General features: G+C 35.6%; 1 protein-coding gene across 2 annotated transcripts in view; it reads left to right on the plus strand.

Moving 5' to 3' along the window:
- The window catches only part of CDH10 (cadherin 10), a 186,576-nt gene that overhangs the window by 105,342 nt on the left and 66,134 nt on the right, over positions 1–15,100 (plus strand). The gene's annotated exons all lie outside the window — the stretch shown is intronic.

Here is a 15,100-nt window from a genome sequence, read left to right on the forward strand (position 1 = left end):
TTTTAAAAGAAATAATAACATCTATTTATGTGAGTTGTAATTTTGGAAATCAAAATTGGGAGATGGATATGCAAATTATTTAAAATCTGTCAAGCTCCTTTCAAATGCTTAGTGTTATTGCAATTTAGGACACACATTAATGAAAAAGCACATCAACTTCTAATGAAAGCATATTTAATTCAGTGCAGTTTTAATTACAAAATGACAAGAAGAATCGAAAGGAAATACCCCAAAATGGAAGTGACAGCATAAGTAGTAATTACATGTTGACCATATGCTGTGTTGCTTGTTGGGTATTCTTCCCAACATACTTTCCTACTGACCTGTTTAATATGCTGGAAACATGGAAACCAAAAGAAATGTGAAGAGTATTGAAACACACACAGATACAGAATTGGAAATATTTCCAAATGAAGCATCATCATGTTTTTAATTTAATCAACAGAAAGTAAAGAAAATCTTGTCTTTAGTTAAGCAGGAATCATAGATTACTAAAGTAAAATCATACACAAATGTTACATAAAGGCAAGACAGAAATAGTTAGACGGTCATAAATTTGGAGATAAAGCAATGAAAACTGGTGAGCCCTTTAACAGCAACCAAATGAAATTAACAGAATAGTAAAAAGTCATACTTTACAACGTGAGTTTAAACATATGTTAAAATACTTTAAAAGCATGAAATAAATGTATGACTGTAAATTTAATTTGTTCTCTGGCCAAAAGCAATATAGCAAGTGAAACCTGGCCTATAAAATGAACTGTGGGTTTTTTTTTTTTTTTTCATTTTTAAACAGTTCCAAATGGAAATTTTGATTCTCCAGTTTTTGAACAGCAGTTTAAAACAAGACTGTAATAGTTCTTTCTTAGGAAATTCAGACCTTGTTCTCAAAGCCTCACTTTGCAACCAGTTTTTTGTTTGTTAAATTTACTGTTTTGTTTTCAGATGCATCCATATTTTGTAATATTGTACCCAAAATTTTAAGAACACACTCTCTTTCCTGCCCCTGATATGTTTTTAGTCAACCAGAAACCTTTAGAGTTTTCTTTTCCAATAAACACATTTCTTAATGTAAAGTACTCATGTGTGAATCAACTCAGTACTGAAATATTTGAAGGAAGTGTTGTTTGTTGATTGAATATTGATCTGAGGGCAATCTATACATGTTGTAGCTCTACATTTTTTTAAGGGTAATTCATTAAGATAGTTTAAGTGCCCAGATATATATTTGTGTACACAGATTAATAGCTAAGAAATGTCACAATCAAATAATTAATTCCAAGAGCTATTACTAAAATTGGATGTGGTATACACCTTGGTTAAGTAGGTTTATAGGATGAATTGCCTGAAGAGTCAAATGATCTCAGCTTTCTTTCTTTGCCTGTTTATTTCTACTAAACAAGAGAAAAATAATTCCATTAATACCTAACAGCATGTTTATTTGTGTGCACTAGTAAAACAAAATTAAGAATCAAATGTATGTTTTTATGAGAATCATCTTGCTAAAAAAGACGAGTTAGAACAAATGTTTCATACTAGGTAAACCCTCCCAACTACACACCTTAAGCAAAATGTTTGCTTTTAAAGGATAAGATTAAAAAAAAAAAAAAAAAACACTAATAAATAAATAAATAAAAGAAAAGTGCTAAGATGCTGAATGAGGTAGAACTAAGCTCATGAGAAAATACACTGTATCTTAAAACACATAAATGCAAAATACTTTGATAACTAATATATGTTATCTTTCATATTGACAGATCCCCATGGGGTAAAAATGAAGTCTTCTCTATCATTGAACACCTGGATTCTAACATCATGCACATGAGTTTACTGAACCAAACTGCTATAAATGTTAATAATTGGGATATCACTTCTTATAATATTTCTTTGATTTCTTTTCTTCTCTGCTCCTTTTTCTATTCTAAATTTTATGCTGACATCTTTATTTCTTGACTCCGATTTGTTTTCATTATTCAATCTCAGAAGCATACCCTGTGAAGGGTCATGGATTTTAATATCTCTTAAAACATACACTATTCCTTTGGAGGATTAAATAGTGTTGTCCATATAAAGTGTGGTCATCTAAACTAAAAATATATTTTTCTAAATTAGTCTTCCAACTAACTATGATTTTAAAATTTTTCATCCCAATAGATTTTACTACTTTACTTAAATTCTTGTAATTATTTTGTAATAGTACTTGCTAAATATAAGTAATAATTTGGAAGAATGTTTGAAACTGTGAACATTCTGAAAAATTCAGAATTCCAACCATAGCTTAAAACAGTGAAGTTTCAAACAAAATTAGTGATGTAAATTGTACATTATTTTTCTATAAACAATATCCTGCAATGATAAAATATATTCAGTTCAGTTCAATTCAGTCACTCAGTCGTGTCCGACTCTTTGCAACCTCATGAATCTCAGCACACCAGGCCTCCCTGTCCATCACCAACTCCTGGAGTTCAATCAAACTCACATCCATCGAGTCAGTGATGCCATCCAGCCATCTCATCCTCTGTCGTCCCCTTCTCCTCCTGCCCCCAATCCCTCCCAGCATCAGAGTCTTTTCCAGTGAGTCAACGCTTCGCATGAGGTGGCCAAAGTACTGGAGTTTCAGCTTTAGCATCATTCCTTCCAAAGAACACCCAGGACTGATCTCCTTCAGAATGGATTGGTTGGATCTCCTTGCAGTCCAAAGGACTCTCAAGAGTCTTCTCCAACACCACAGTTCAAAAGCAGCAATTCTTGGGCGCTCAGCTTTCTTTATAGTCCAACTCTCACATCCATACATGACCACAGGAAAAACCATAGCCTTGACTAGACGGACCTTTATTGGCAAAGTAATGTCTCTGCTTTTGAATATGCTATCTAGGTTGGTCATAATTTTCCTTCCAAGGAGTAAGCATCTTTTAATTTCATGGCTGCAGTTACCATCTGTAGTGATTTTGGAGCCCACAAAAATAAAGTCTGACACTGTTTCCACTGTTTCCCCATCTATTTCCCATGAAGTGATGGGACCAGATGCCATGATCTTCGTTTTCTGAATGTTGAGCTTTACTTTTTCACTCTCCACTTTCAATTTCATCAAGAGGCTTTTGAGTTCCTCTTCACTTTCTGCCATAAGGGTGATGTCATCTGCATATCTGAGGTTATTGATATTTCTCCCAGCAATCTTGATTCCAGCTTGTGCTTCTTCCAGCCCAGTGTTTCTCATGATATACTCTGCATATAAGTTAAATAAGCAGGGTGACAATATACAGCCTTGACGTACTCCTTTTCCTATTTGGAACCAGTCTGTTGTTCCTTGTCCAGTTCTAACTGTTGCTTTCTGACCTGCATATAGGTTTCTCAAGAGGCAGGTCAGATGGTCTGGTATTCCCATCTCTTTCAGAATTGTCCACAGTTTATTGTGATCCACAGAGTCAAAGGCTTTGGCATAGTCAATAAAGCAGAAATAGATGTTTTTCTGGAAGTCTCTTGCTTTTTATGATCCAGATAAAATATATTAGCATTGTATTAAACAGTTTCATTTACAAAAAAATTTGTCCAGGAATGTAAGTAATTCTCAACCTTATTTACTGAAAGTCTTACAGATTTTAACATTTAAATAATCTGGTAGCTCAGTGCTTAAGCAGTGCTTCTGCCAAGTAGAAGACCCAGGTTCAATCCGTGGGCCAGGAAGATCCCCTGGAGAAGGAAATGGCAGCCCACTCCAGCATTCTTGCTTGGAAATTCCATGGACAGAGGCACTTGGTGGTCTGTAACCAATATGGTCTCAAAGAGTCATAGACTTTCCTTTTTTTTTTTTTTCTTTTTAATCTTTGGTTACACTGTACATTTTTTGCTTTCAGTTTAAAACTTATAATTTGTCTTGTTTTTCCTTTTACTAGCTTATTTTGCTTGGCTTCCCTTGTGCCTCAGCTGATAAAGAATCCGCCAGCAGTGCGGGAGACCTGGGTTCAATTCCTGGTTTGGGAAGATGCCCTGGAGAAGGGAAAGGCTGCCCACTCTAGTATTCTGGCCTGGAAAATTCCATGGACTGTATAGTCCATGAGGTTGCAAAGTGTCTGGCAGGATTGAGTGACTTTCACTTTCCTTTTCCATGCTTAGTTTGCTTAACATCACATACAAGTCCAATAGACACAAAAGTATTTTATTGGTATACTTTCCCTCTTGTTTTTAAAAAAAGAATCTTGAATTCTAGGGTTGGTTAAGTTTTAGCAAAATATAAAATTTATGTAATGATTTCTAATAGGAGTTAAAAACAAGTTAAATTCCTGCCTGAGAAAATCGCTAATCATCATTAGATGTATCTTCAATCCATTCCATTCATCATATTTTGTTTAGTGACTGTAATAGTTTTTAAGTAATTGTCCAATTCATCAGGGAGGGTTTAGTTGGGACGTCATCTAGTTTCTGCAGAAGCTGAAGTAGTTTTTTTTTTTTTTTACAGACAACCTCAGGTCTTTTTTTTTAACTGACTAGAAATAAGCTCTGTAAATTTATCTCATTACATTTTCCCTTGACTAATGACTAAAGGATGCAAGCAAATAAGTTAGCTGAATAATGAAATTAAACTATGGAATTTTAATGATGTGTTGCTTTTATTTTAAGGTGAAAAAGATCACAAATGAAATTAAACACAAAATTACATAGATATATATTGAACCCTTTATTCAAGCAGCATTCAGTTCTATTTTACTAACAACAGAATGTCTATAAATTGAAAACAGCACAGTGGAAATAAGAATGATAATTTAATATATAAATATAAGAGAACAAATAGCCTTTTGTAAGTGGCAATAAAATCAAACTACAAGTAATGCCAAAAAAGCAGAAAATTTCAACTTAAATTTTTTTTTAAGATATTAGTGGTAAATAGAAAGCATATCTAAATTGAAATATAGAAAATAAAATATTAAATGCAAAATAAAAAAGGAATGCTCCTGCTGTGTGCATGCTCAGTCATGGCTGACTCTTTACAACCCCATGGGACTTTAGCCCTCTAGGCTCCTTTTTCCATGAGGAATAGATTTTAATAACTCCATTCTCATCTGTGTTCAAAGCTGTACTATAGAGCACTAACACCCAAAGGCCATCCACTCTGTCACCACATCACCACCACAACTACACATTAACATTTTCACAGGATTCAGGCAAAGGAAATGATTTAGGCAAACTTGAAAAGAAGAATACCTTCAAATATAGCTTATAGTTATGATTTTAAAAATAAAAACATGAAAAATATTGAGATTAAAAATTTATCAACTTGGTTTTAAATCATTTCAGATATGTGAGAGCATATATAAAAATATGTTTGTGATCAACTCTGGAAAACAAGTGAATGTGCAATAATTATGAATGTGTAGTAATAAAAATAATATTCAATTAATAACAGATTGTCACATGTACTTTCATATGTTGATCTCTGTTATAGACCAATGAGCTGCTCTCTATAAAGATGTATTAAATATTCTATTAAATTGTATTAATATTTTAAATCTATTCCTTATAATTTTTATTCATTAAATTTTTAGAAATCTTTCAAGTAATTACTATTTAATAGATAATTAATCAAAAATTTTGTTAACCATTAGTGTTAAAGAGAACTTTAAGAGATTTTTCAGTAAAGATGGAACATAATAGTTTCAATTAAACCTTATGATAAAGACCTCTTGAACTAATCATATAAAACAACTATGTTTTGTATTTTAAATATCCTTCAAATTTGGAGATTCTACGGCAAAAAATAAAAAATTAACACAACCTTCACAGTTATACTTTACTCAATAATATAAAGTAAACCACAATTATTTGTGGAGCAATTAGAGCCTACAGTTTTCATTTGACTGAGTATAATGCACTATTTTCTTAGGGTAAGTTTCCTTCAACATGATAGCCTCATCACTCTTGGTTATTTCCTTTCCCACATAAAGAAGAAGAAAATGAAATGATATGTGTATGTAAGAAACACAAGGAACAAACTGATGAGACTATAGATGAAAAAAATTACTAAAAGTGTAGTGCATCACCATGATAGGCCCACCTTATCACCAGAACAGAACGTCCAGAATGGACACCATTAATGTCCACACATTAATGAGAGCACTAGAGAGAAAGCTGAGATGGAAGTATTATTTGAAAGTATTATTCTTTCAACTTTAATTTGGACTCATTGATTAATTAGTTTACTTCTTTCTCAATAATCCACTGCCTTGATGTCTTCTCCTTCCTACCCTTCCACCTCCCACCTCTACTAAACAGAAGCAAGGCATCTAATAAGATATCTTCCTAGAAGTGATTATGGCTTTCAAATTGGGCATTACTAATGCCTAATATTTATGTACAGTAGTGGAGATGGGAGCTCCTCACCTACATGCTTCCCATTTGCACAGTTTTAAATTTCTTATTCCAGATAGATTTCATCCTTGTTGGAAGACCTTTTTTTTTTTTTTTTCATAAATCCCTCATGTTTCTTAACTTCCCCATATTAACAGCCAATTTGCTTAAGTTAATTTGTACAAACAGAATAGTACATTCTAGAACAGAATAGAAAATAGCTCACTCCCCAGTGATATTCCAGGAGAGTAGATAAAAACCTCTGCCTTTCATTCCTGATGACATCCCAAGGAAATAAAAGTAATGCTAGAAATCTTGGGGACTTTCTGTGACACAGACCCAGTATATGCACAGTGGGTCTGTGATGCGCCATCGGCCCTTGGGACCTGGTAAGCCAGGGGAACTGTACAAGCATGAAGCTTAAGCTGTCTGCTCTACTTACAATAATAAACTGTCTAAGTCGAATTGGGCTCATCGTGTCCTTAGTGGCCAAATTTATGGAAGTGTGGCAAGCCAACCTAGCAGCTGCCACCATGCACAGCTTGCAAACAGCTTGGCTGTCTGACAGTCCCATTTGGACAGCGTGTAGTCCTCATGGTCAAGCTTGTAAGGAAGAAGAAAAGTCATTTAAGCCTCTAATGAATCTTTTACACAGAGGGAAAAGAATAACAAAATGTCACCAAAACTTTAGAAAATCCCACAACACAAAGAAAAGAGAAGAACCTCATTTAATACATAGAGCATCACTCTCTGGGGGAACAAGAAATAAGTCAGAGAAAAGTAAAGAACTTTAGAATAATGAAATTGTCTTCTAAGAAAGTGGGAAAATGTAAGACATTTTTATAAAATGACTTATTTGGAACAAAAAATGTATTTCAAATTGTAAATAGTCAAAGCAAATTTAAAATTTATTATTTGAATAAAACTCTCAAGGATTAGTCCAGAATGTCAATAAGGTTCTAACAGAAAACCTAGAAAAAGAAGAGAGAAAAGGACAGAGAGAGAGAAGGAGAGGTCAGAAAATGTAGAGATAATGAAATATTAGGCAATGTAGTATTTTTTCACAAAGCTGAGGAAAAAATATCAATGATCAGACTGAAAAGACCCCATAAAACATTAAAGTGAAGGACCTTAATTTCTAGAATTATTATCATGAGATTTTAAAACTATATGGACAAGATCTTCACTGTAAATACCATATAATCAGATCATTTTTTTTCCTATAACTAAATGAAAATCAGGTCTTGAGTAAACTTTTCATTAACAGTATTGAGTGTTAAAGGAAAATGTCACAATTTCTAAAATTTTCTGAGAGAAAAATTATTTGGAACATGACATTATATATTTAGTTAAATTATCCATCAAGACATTTGAAGAAAGCTGTTACTATCAATCATAGAAAAAAAAAAGAGCGAGAAAAAGCAACTTGAAAAAGTTAGAGAATATGTAAAGAAAAAGCTCATAAATAAGCACCAGTTTCCAGGTATGCAGACTTATTATATATTAATACGTTATATATTAATATATAATTCATATTAATTAACATCTTTCACTCATAAAATAGATTACCTTTCTGGCTAGCCATTGCTGCCTAATACTAGAAAATTGAATTACCATGGCAACAGCAGTTTTATGATTTTGCATATCAATTCAATTGTTGGGTTTGTGGCCAATTACCTATGTCTAGTTCTGGGTTTGGAGAAGGCAATGGCACCCCACTCCAGTACTCGCCTGGAAAATCCCATGGATGGAAGAGCCTGGTAGGCTGCAGTCCACGGGGTCGCTAAGAATTGGACTCGACTAAACAACTTCACTTTCACTTTCTTCTGTAGTTCAGGATGTTAGGAAGGACTTGACTGGGTGTGTCTGGCTTTGAGAGTCTTGTGAAGTTTCAGGCAAATGATAGGTGAAGAGTAGGGTACCTGGGGTGGTCTGGGGCTGTCTGGCTCCCAGACTTCGTGTTTTTCCATGTCGTCTCCATGCCCAGTTGGGGTTCCTCAGTGTCTGGTAGCTTCAGGACAACAGAACTGCATACACAGTGACTCACTGGCTCAAGTGTTATAGCTCACAAAGCAGAAGTCTCTTCACTTTTTCTGACTCAGCCTTAAAAGTCATGCATCATCACCCTGACTACATTTTGTCTATTACAAGATTCAAAAGGCGAGGAACTTGATTCGACCTCTTGTTAGGGATTCAAGAGGAGGGCTTTGGGCATTTCCTCTTGACAGGGGAGAAGTAAGTTCTTGGAAGAGAATATAGAATGGAAATATTGTTGCAACCACCTGTGGGAAATACTGCCTACTACATATACATGATTTTTTTTTAATAAATGAATTTACAGAGAAGAAAAATACATACTTGGAATTCAAAGATATGATAACAAATATAAAAATCTCATTAGATGATATGGAGAGTAACATTCAGAACACAAATTGAAAGTAAAGCAAGAAGACAAAAAGATGGAAGATCAGAGCTAAAGAACAATTAAAGGGAAAAATGATGAGGGCGAGAACAAAAAAAAAAAAAATGGAAGAGAGGGCATATCAATAAAAAATTCACTAGAATAAACAGAATGGTATAGGACTAAAGAATGAAAGAGCCTGGTGTGTATCCTGCAATTCTAATATAAATGTACAAACATGAAAGAACAATACCATGCATTTTCAGAAATCTGGACAGACAAAAGATTCTACAAGCCCCCAGAGAAACACAGAATCATGGGTCTTATACAAAGATCAGGCATCAGAAATACTGCAGATTTCTTAACAGCGATACTAGTATGAAGATGATAGAGTGTTGTATTCTATATTGTCAAGAAAAAAAAGAACTCAGCCTTGATCTCCTTGTCCAACAAGAAAGTGCATGTGTATTCAGTATTGGATTTCACATCAAAATCAGAGTGAAAAACAATGAAAAATAGAAAAGATTAAAGATTAAATTAAAGATAATACTAAAGATTGTGATGAGAAAAAAAATCAGAGGCTAACAGCTATTTAATATAAGTAAACTTTGAATCTCAAACAGTCCCTTTCAAAACATGTAAGAAGGGTCTGGGAAATTGTCTTCAGGAAGATGAAACCTATTTAGCCTTTGCAGCTTGAGAGGAAATTAAGGCAGTGGTGGAAGATTTTATGGTTGAATATAAGGGGAAAAAAAGTACAGAAAGTAAAGAATTTAGACAATTTATATTTGTGAAGAAAGGAGAAATTAGAATGGTGTCAAAGACATTGTGTTGGAAAGGAAAATTAACCACTGTGGGACTGGAGGATTAGAACCAAAATCAACTCTGTGTTTTTAAGAATCTAATGGCAATCCACTCCAGGACTATTGCCTGGAAAATCCCATGGACAGAGGAACCTGTAGGCTACAGCCCATGGGGTAGCAAAGAGTCGGACACGACTGAGCAACTTCACTTTCGCTTTAATCATATTTACAAAGAAAGGTTGAAAATAAGATTCAAGGTAAGAAAATATTTTTCTCCTAGGTTATTTGGCCTAATTACTAAGTTGATATTTAACAGGTTAACAAGAGAAAAACAATTTAATTTTGAATGTACCGGGGAATCCTAAAGATACGAGGTTCAAAGAAGTGACTGAAGCAAGCTGCTTTTATACCTCTTAGACAAACAAACAATACTTTTTCAAGAACTGGCAAAAACAAAGGGGCCTGGGATCTGGGTAACACATTAATGAAGAAGTAGCAAGATTTGTGTATAAAGACTTCTTAGTCCTGAATATATAAGGCTGAGCTGATGACTGTGGAAAACAAAATTGTTTTAGTAGCTGAGTGGTAAGAGATCAGCAAAGGGAGAAAAGAACTTAGATTAGAAGGAGAATGGAAAAAACAAAAAGGATCAAATTGAAGCATATTTCCCCACACCCCATTAACCCAGCCTCCCAATCCTAGGAATAGATCAGTCCAATAAAATTGGCTCTGCTTCATTTATCTGATGGGAAGTGTTAATCTTCTCTTTGAATAGATATAAGTTAGACAGTATTTGTTTCATTTGCTTTAATAGAAGCAGCATTTTCCCAATGATTGTATACTCTCCTCCTTGCTGGGAAGTCAGTGTATCTATTAAGTAAGTGCTCAGTTGCTCAGTCGTGTCTGACTCTTTGTGACCCCATGGATGGTAGCCTGCCAGGCTCCTCTGTCCATGGGATTTCCCAGGCAAGAATACTGGAGCAGGTTGCCATTTCCTACTTCAGAGGATCCTCCCGATTCGGGTCCAATCTGCGTCTCCTGAGTTTCCTGTATTAGCAGACAGATTCTTCACCACTGTGCTGCCTGCAAAGCCCATATCTATTAAGGGCATACCATAATATTTGGAGTTCAACAGAAGCTAACCTGTTTGTTACTCACTGCAGTAGTGCTTAGGTACAAATAGTGAGCACTGGTTCTGTTACCATAGAAAGGTTTAAGATTGCCTTTTTGAATTCATGAGTTCCAAAGTTTGGGACTCAAGTCCTCAACACTGAAAACAACTTGGGGTGTTGATAAAGAAGCTGATTTTTTAAAAAATAATTTCTCATCCAATTCTACCACTTTTGTGATAGACCTTTATGGACAAAGAAGCTCAAGTTTGTAATCTGGTTAGTATTTAAGGTAGAGTTTTCTGGTGGCAGAAGAAGCTAAGTATCTGAATTCAGAACATCCTGATCACTTAGGTGGGAAAGTTTTATATATCTTGTCACTGCATAATAAAGACATTGTGTGTGTGTGTTCAGTCACTCAGTCATGTCCAATCTGTGACGCAATGGACTGTAACCTGTCAGTCTTCTCTGTCCATGGGAATTCCCAGGCAAGAATAGTGGAGCGGGTTGGCATTTCCTCCCACAGGGGATTTTCCCAACCCAGAGATCCAACCTGTGTTTCTTGTGTCTTCTGCATTGGCAGACAGATTGAAAGACAGTGTGATTCAAAAGCAAGGTCGGAAAAGAAACTATAATTTCGTAGACCTGAGAATTCAATGTTACTAGTAATGTTTGTATCCAACTAATTATCTCTACTTTTCATGTACTCCTTTCACTTAGTAAAAGCAGAACAGATTGTGGAATATCTTATACAGGTCTGAAGTCTGGCTTTGGCAACAATAAAGCTTAGTTTTATCATCTGGCCAAGTTTGTGCATATGTTGAGGTCATCCGTGTAGAGTTTGGGGTATTGGACAGTCTAATCAAGGGAGCAGCTGAGAAACCCCAAGTTGTACAAGGGTGACTTGGCATTTGATGATTTGGCAAACATCTGTGCCATACAAGGTGGTACTGGAGTCACTTTTTATCTCCTTGAGAGGCTGGAAGATGCCATCTGTATAACTAAGCCGCAGAGTTTGGCTGTTGTGCTGCCCTGATATGTCACCCAGGAAAGGTCCAGTGGCAGGTCTGTTTTCAACACCAAGGAAAAAGTTTTCACCTATTGTCTTTATCAGGGCAAGGAACAGCCTTGAGTATCTGTAGAGGTTTTTCTGAGTCCAGGTAACTCACTAGAAAGAGGCAGACTGCTGTTCTTCTAGCCATGGAGAGCACACCCTGTTTTTCCCCATCTTCCATACTTCATCCACTATGTATTCACATTGGCAGGAATTAAAACTAGTTCAGGTTCTTTTGTACTACAGATGTTGATATCAGATTTATTATTTAACATGACCAGGAGTCAGTAAACTGACATAAAGGGGCATTTGGTTTGCCCCTGACCTGTTGGAAAAGAATTAATAAGAGCAAGATACAGGTTGAAAGAGAGCCCATAATAGAAGTGTAGAGGGGGAATAGATGTAAACAAGCAACCTCTGGCCAGCCTTCTAATAAATGATTCATTAATGTGGGTGGGTGGGGGGGAAGTGTTCATTAATAAGAAAAGGTACTTTTGCTTTGTTATGTTGTATTTATTTTTTGATTTGTGTATGGGGAGACTTTAAAGGCAGGGAATAGCTGAAAGTGAAGTTTCTTTATCCCTGGATCTAGGGGAAAGTTGTCTGCTTCACAACACCATCTGCTTCTGGAGACTGGGAACTGGATCTGGAAAAACTAACTTTATGGTCACTTGTAGAGATTTTCTCCATGCTGTCCTGGTGATGATGACCTGGCTGTATTTTGGTGTGGCTTGTATGAATCCAGGGGGATTTTTCTTGTTTTAATGGCAGAGTAGGTGATTAGCAGTGCCCCATAAGATCCTTCCCTGCTGGCTGACAGTGTGTGCTTTCCTCTAAAGACCTTGATGTACACCTGGTCTAGCTGAAAGGGATGGCAAAGCTTGTCTATAGGTGGAAATCATGCCCCTATCACCTGTTGGCAACATGCTCCAAGTTACTAGTTAGTTCTTGTATTGAGCTAGTCCTAGTATCAGAATGTTCATGTAAATTCCCACAGTGTTCCCTTAACCTAATAATAGAAGGTTTAGTGATGCCAGTAGGCATAAAAAGGACTTTAGGAAAAATCTGTTAAGAAACTGGACAAAAGACCAGAAGCATTACCCCTGACCCTTATAAAGTTCCAAAATGTTCCAAATAGGTGACATGGATTAACCCCTTTGGAAATAATGTTTGGACACCAGATGCCACAGGGTCTAATTGGCATGAGAAATATGTTATAGTGTGTATCTGAGAGGCAGAAGGTTGTCCGAAAACACCCGCCGCAATTCCATTATTTTCATGGCAGTAAAGATGAAAAGGTTTGTCAAAATTAGGTAAGCCGAGAGTGAGGGGTATGGATAATTTTAATTTTAAGGCTTCAAAGGGGTTTAATACCTCTGATACTCAGGAAATTGGCTCCATGTGGGATGAGGGTATTGGAGGTTTAGCAAGGGTTTAACAATGAAGAAGCCATTGGCTGTGGGGAACTCTGCTCAATATTATGTGGCAGCTTGGATAGGAGGGGAGTTTGGGGGAGAATGGATACACATATATGTATGACTGAGTCCCTTTGCTGTCCACCAGAAACTCACAGCACTGTTAATTGGCTATAGTTCAATATAAAATAAAAACTTTAAAAAAATTTGCTGCAGTAACCAATTACTCCTAAAAATTTATGTAACTTATTTCATTCGGGGTAGAGGGACAGACAAAATTGATCAAGGAGTCTTGGGGTGAGCCTCTAAATGCTCCATATCTCAATCTCATGTCTGTCCTTCATGGATAACAGTATTACACCCATCGAAGTTTAGTTCAGAAGGCTTTATGAATTAGTTCAACTAGTGCCCTTAGATCACTAGAGATCAAACAGAGTTCTACAAATTCAGATGGAAAAAGTGAGCTAGATATCACAACAAAATATAAAATTATGCTGAACAGCAGCTATATGTCCTTAATAAATGCGGATATATATCTGTATATATATATTTTTTTTCTTTAAGGGAGTAATGAAATTGTGTGTTAGTTTTTGTTATTTTGATGGAACAGAAGGGAAGCAAGAATGTAATTTTGGATCTGTTAAATGTGAAATGTCAATGAGACATCCTATTGAAGACAGATGCATATTTAGAGCTGAAGTTGAGAGGACAGGATTGAGTTAAATATATACATTTGAAGGTTAGTGTCACATACATTTCATTTAAAGGAAATGAAAGTTGAGTTTTAGAAGGGAACTGAATAGGAACAAAATACACCACCCCAAAATATGCCTCCTTGGCATATTATTTTAAGCTGATTGTTTTTAATAAACAGCAGACGTAAGTGAAGCTCCAAAAGCTGAGTACAGTTCACCTCCACTCAGCATATTTAAGAAGCTGGGAAAATTCTGAGGGGCTGCATGTGTGCATGCTCAGTCATTCAGTCATGTCCGACTCTTTGCGACCCCATGGACTGTAGCTCACCAGGTTCCTCTGTCCATGGAATTTTCCAGGCAAGAATACTGGGATGGGTTGCCATTTCCTATTGCAGGGGATTTTCCCCATCCAGGGATCGAACCCATATCCTTTGCATCTCCTTCACTGTCAGGTAGATTCTTTACCACTGAGGCTAACGTGGGTCCATTTTTCCTGGTTTGTTATGGTGGGGGCAAGGAGTTCTCTTATATACCAGCTGAAGAATGATTTATTCACATATTTGATAGAATTTATGCTTCAGAGTTTCTGCATAGAATATGTCATTATAAAATACCTAAATCTTTCCAAAGTATGCAATATGTCAACAGGAAACATGAAACCACTGTGGATATGCACTTATAGTTTCCATAAGGTCTTAAAACACTTAAAACATAAGCAATCAGAAATTAGGGTGCTAATTATAGGCCCCCAAGTATCTAAAGAAGTTGAAGTATGCTATATTAACTTCAGGACCCATAGGAAGGTCCCAGAAAATTTTATTTAATTGACTTAGGTTATGGTATAGGCATTTGGGCTTTTTAAAATCTCATCAGGTATTTCTAAGATTAAGCTAAGGCTTTGGAGATGCATACAATTTTTGAGACTAGGAAGAGTTTATGTTTAAAGTGATACTTTCTTCAATTTAATCTGTAAATTCACTGGAATACCAATAAATTTTTTAGCAAGATTTTGGTTCTGTATTATTTGTTCTGCTTTTTAATAGAAAGTAACCTGCTGATGTAAAACTACATATGGTTAAGGACCAAGAACCCCCAAGACAATTTTTTAAAAGACAGATAAGGAAGGGTACTTATTTAAACTGATATTAGCAGTCATTTGCAAAGCTTCAGAAATTGAGTGAATATTCAATTAATAGTAATAATATTATATTGGTGCCAGATGGAACAAAATAGAGGGATCAAAAACATACCCCTGGTTATATAGAAAATTTTGTTTCTTGT

This window comes from Bos indicus x Bos taurus, chromosome 20 (assembly GCF_003369695.1).
Source record: "Bos indicus x Bos taurus breed Angus x Brahman F1 hybrid chromosome 20, Bos_hybrid_MaternalHap_v2.0, whole genome shotgun sequence".
NCBI classification, from domain to species: domain Eukaryota; kingdom Metazoa; phylum Chordata; class Mammalia; order Artiodactyla; family Bovidae; genus Bos; species Bos indicus x Bos taurus.